Raw genomic sequence first — 5,272 nt, forward strand, 5'->3', positions numbered from 1 at the left:
GCTGATGGATCAGACATCAGCACTGCTTAGAAGCCTTAGCACCCTAGCTGATAAGATCACGCCAGGATCAAGACAAGAAGTGTCATGACTGAAACAGAGCAGCGCATCCTGGTAAGAGTGTGAACTTCCAAGGGCCACTGCCTGGCTCCATTGCCCCCTTCTCCATGTTCCGGCTGTGTGACCTCAGCCTCAGCTTCTCCTTTGCAATGAGAGAACTTAACGCATCAGGATATTGTGAGGAATAACACATAATAAAGCCCTTAGCACAAGAGCCATTCAGCAAACATTGGCTGTTATTTCGAAACTCAGCCCTACTTAAGAGTGTCCTGTGATGGCTGTTCCAGGTCTCACCTGCTCTCATGCCTCCTAAACCCCTGATCTTTTTAAATCCCACATTAGCTTCAACTGTATTTCTGTGAATAGTGGAATTTCACTTTCTTTATTCAAAGAAGGCAGGTCCTTGCCCATAATGAAAGAAGTAATGGAGGAGTTTTAAGCAGAGATACTCATAATTTAAAACTCTCTTGTCTTGAATTGGTGCAAGCATCCATTTATTCACAATTTTAAAACTTGTGCAGTCAGCAGGGTTAGGGAAGCCAAAAGCCTGGCGCAGCTTTTTTTCCTCTGCTCTTCCCTTCCTGCCTGCTGGTAGATAACACTAGAATTTATGGGGCTAAACCTGTGATGTAGACAGTGTCCAGAAGTTGCTGCCCCCATACTTATAAATTACCTTCATAGAATCTAGAGTTATCCTTAGCATTTTTGACGTTGCTGATTTATTTATAGGTGACCTCCAGCAAAAAAGGCCCTCATGAATCCACCAGAGCATGACAGGGAAGTGAGGTAGAGTGAGTTATCCCCAAGCAATTCACTATCATTTCCAAACCCTCCACAAGCATTGCTTTCATCTGGGCCTCAGTCTTACCACGGAGCAGCCTCCGCTGTGGAAGGTTAATTGAGAAAGGGGGAACGCCTCTGTCAGCTTGGTCCAGTAAGGTTTTGGAGCAGCCTGTCAGACGTGACCCTGAGCACTCAGGGAGGGCGAGACAGGGCCGGAGTCAGAGTTGGAGCCAGGCTTGAAGGCCAGCTTTTCAGACAGAATCTACCCTGGGAACTGTACAGCAGCACCGTCTACCCTCTGCAGCATTGCCCCGCCTGGAGCAGACCTGGGTAATAAGGGCACCAGCGTCACAGAGTGGCACCTGAGGCACTGGTGGCTTTGAAATCAGTCCAAGTTCAAACTCTCCCTCTGCCAGTTACAAGTTAGGTGAACTTGAGCAACGTAACTTGTCAGAGTCTTTGTTTTAGGCATGGTTCGAGGCCTTCCCCGTGTCCCTAGGGGTCTCCTTACGGTGCTCCAGCATCACACAATAGTCAGCCGTTCACATCCGTCCTCCCCAGTAGACATGGGCCCCTGACTGCATCATCATACGTCCTTATAGCCCCAGGCTCTGGCATAGTCACTGTCATATTATAAAGCCTCAAAAGATGTTTAATGAATTGACTACAGAAAATACCAGTGGTCACTGGAGTCCTGACAGTAATAAACCTTACTATGTGCTCTGTATTATATATCCTCTTGCAAGCATGCTGTCTCTGAGAGCAAATTGAACAAATACAGGTATTAATATAGGAACAAACATTTACTAAGGACTGGATGTGTTAAACACATGAGCCCAAAAGAGCTAAAGGATAATACCTGTAATCTAATGATTGTGTCCATAGAATAACTTTGTTAGAAACAAAAGAAAGGCAGTCGTGTCAGTTTTACAGCTTTTTTGTGATCTTTTCTCTTACGGATAAAACCTGAGAACCATGTTCCACAGTGCTTATGTCAGCATGACATAAAAATCCATGTAGTTTGATTTTCTGCCTAAAATTCATATCTAATATTTGACACTAGCGTCCAAAAACCATAGATACGAGCTTTTGGTCCCTGAAAAGAATATCGCTCTTAGAGCATAGCGTTGCTGGTTCTCAGAGGGGTAACACTATTCATCACTTCTGATTTTCTTTCCATGTGGAGTCACCTTCTGCTACAGTCCTGACCTTGCTCTGCCCTTTTACTCCTCCCCAGGCAAGGAAGAGTGAAACAAGGGAATTCTAGGATGCCTTCTTATCCAAGTATGTTCTGCTCTGCCCTTCCATGCCAGAAGTTTGTAAGAACAGGCACGGTTGTCCAGTGGTGCCAGTGGATGGCAAAGTCTCTATATCTCTGGGGTGCGATGTAGGAAACAAGTTGTTGCCACAGGTTTAAGCCTTGTTCTCTACTATCAGCTTTATCAATAATGATGACACTTTTACCTCCATCTGGCTGACTACCTGAGCCTGTTTCTAAGTTGCTTAGGAGCTTAGTGGAGAATGGTGATGGTATTGACCTTCCTCAAACCCCAACTTGACAATGCTTATTTGTTAAATAGTATGGAAAGTTTATAAATGTGGGTAGCTCTTGGAATTCCAATCCAAAAGGGGGACATTCTCTGACCATTCTGAATAAACTGACAACATACCTTCTCTTTATACAGTCTGTTTTTCTGCTATTGCAGTATAGACATTTTAAAGTTCTTTTAAGATTTATTTTGCTTAAAAACTTTTAAAGATTTATTTTGCTTTTAAGTTCTTTTCTTGGGTGGCAGACTGGTATTTTATTTTTATTTGACGTCATGCTAAGACACAACACATCATCCTAGTAGACTTCCTATATAAGCAATGACCAATTATAAAATATAACAGAGGAAAAGGTCTTACTTATAATAGCATTACTTCACCAGAAAAAGAACTATGAATAAACTTAATGAAAAACTACCACCTATACGAGGAGAAGTTTACGAAGGTATTGAAGAATATAAATGAAGACATGAATTCTATGGAAAGATGTTTATATAAGAAGATTCAACATTATGAAGATGTCAATTCTTCCCATATCAGACTCTACATATAATGCAATTTCAATAAACATAGCAAGGAGATTTTATTTTGGCTAGTGATACTGGTTCTAAAGTTCATATGGAAAAGGAGGAAAACCAGGAAAAAAAATGGTAAAATAAAAGTTAATGAAGGGACTGGCCCTACTATGTATCAAAATACATTATAGGGCCTCCCTGGTGGCGCAGTGGTTGAGAGTCCGCCTGCCGATGCAGGGGATACGGGTTCGTGCCCCGGTCTGGGAGGATCCCACATGCCGCGGAGCGGCTGGGCCCGTGAGCCATGGCCGCTGAGCCTGCGCGTCCGGAGCCTGTGCTCCGCAACGGGAGAGGCCACAACAGTGAGAGGCCCGCATACCGCAAAAAGAAAAAAAAAAAAAAAATACATTATAAAATTGTATTAATTAAAACAGTGCGTTACTGGCACATGAGCAGGCAGACAGATGAATGGAACAGAATAGAGTACAGAAGTAGACCTATATTAGATAAAGTAACAATATGTGGTTTAAGGAAAGACAGAAAAAAGAAAAAAAATGAATGGCTCATAAAATGAAAGATTATTTCTCATTTTCATCAAGTCCAAAACAGGTGTTCCTGCTTGGCAGGCTCTCCTCCAGCAAGGATTCTGGAGCTCATGCTCCTTGCATCTTTAGCTCTGCCATGCTCAATATGTGGCTTCTCAAGTTTTTCTGGAGGATATCTCCATTCCACATGGCAGAAGGCAAAGAGGATGGAGGACCATGTGTGGGAAGCTTTTATGTGCCAGGTCCATCACTTCCTGACTGCAACCGAAGCTGGGAAACTAACGTGTTGTGAGCCCAGAGAGAGGAAGGGAAAGCTTTGGTAAATAACTAGCATTCTCTCCCACAAGACCCAAATGCATATGGAATTTAATATATCACCAGGGTGGCATTTGATATCAACGGGGAAAGATGAATTATTCAATTAATGATCCTGAAGAACTGGATAGCTGTCTCAAAAAAGAAAAAAAAGTTGGATTCCCAATTCATTCCTTGCAACAAAATACATTATAATTCAGTCAAATTTGAATGGGAAAAAAAAGGAAGGAAACTATTAGAAAACACAGGAGAAAAGGGAAAGTCTTTTTATAAATAAGCATGCCCGCCCAGAAGACTCAAGGAAATGTGGGGTTAAGATTGTATAGCGCATTCACCCAGATACAGCTATTCCAAGTTTTACAGTCCTATTTCTTCCTTTTCAGGGCCCTTACATTAACGCACAACACCTGCTTTGGCTTGCATTCGGCATCCCACTGTAGCTCTGACATTTTTATTATCGTATTCTGAGGCTGGTGCTCAGCATAGTCTGCCCTCCTGCTGCAAGAGGTAAGAGTCTAATTAAAATCAGCCATGAAAGCCTTCTGGCTCTCGTGACATGCCCTGAGTTGAGAGTTGGCTGACCTGGTGTGCCAGTCTCTTTCTTCAAGGCTTCCAGAAGAGTTAACAGAAGTCAGCCACCTCTCTAATGCTTATGAATACCATTGTCCCACACCATTCAAGAGCTACCATGTATTCCCTAGCCTGGTCTCTTCCACCCGTTCCTCATTCCTAAACAAACAGAGGTGAAAGTCTTAGTAAACGTGCTGCTACAGCATGCTGTGGGTTGTCACTACCCCGACTTAGACCAGCAATGAGGTTCTTGATGCCTCCTGACCAGAGAGTGAGCAAATTCTCTAGTCCCATTCTTGAGGGTCAACTTTCCATGGCCATCTCTGGTACCAGTTTAGGTCTCCACAAAAGCAGACCTTGAGGCAAGGATTAGGGGGCATGTAGTTTATTGGGGAGGTGATATCAGGAAGAGAGGAAGTAGGGAAAGTGAGATGGGGAAGGTAGAAAAGTCAATAAAGGATACATTAAAGTGAAGATTACTGCTGTAGTCAACAAGAGCTGAATTCACTCTGAGGAACTGGCAAGAATTGCCTGCTGAGAGATGGAGAAGCTTACATATTTATCCACTGATTCCTATTCTTTATTGGTTGGGGGTTGCCTCCGAGAGGCTGATAGACTGTTTCTTCCCAGCCATCCTGGAAAGTCCACCCTTGCAGGGTGGAGCACGTTCCGTGACACCTCAGAATGTCTCGGGAAAAGAAGCAGAAAGATTCAGACACAAGTTGGATGCTGTCAGAATGTGCAGGAACTGTTATTTATGGCTGCAGGCAAAGTTACTAGCTGGGACATTAACAGCATCTGCTACAGCAAGAATTAAGATACCAATTCTGTCTATATTCCTTTCAAGCAGTTTTAAACAGCACCTGTTGTATTGCTGAAGGTGTAGGCAAAAAGCATGCTGATGTACTGTTGTTCCGAATGTGTATTGATATAGCCGCT

This window comes from Mesoplodon densirostris, chromosome 3 (assembly GCF_025265405.1).
Source record: "Mesoplodon densirostris isolate mMesDen1 chromosome 3, mMesDen1 primary haplotype, whole genome shotgun sequence".
Lineage (NCBI taxonomy): Eukaryota > Metazoa > Chordata > Mammalia > Artiodactyla > Ziphiidae > Mesoplodon > Mesoplodon densirostris.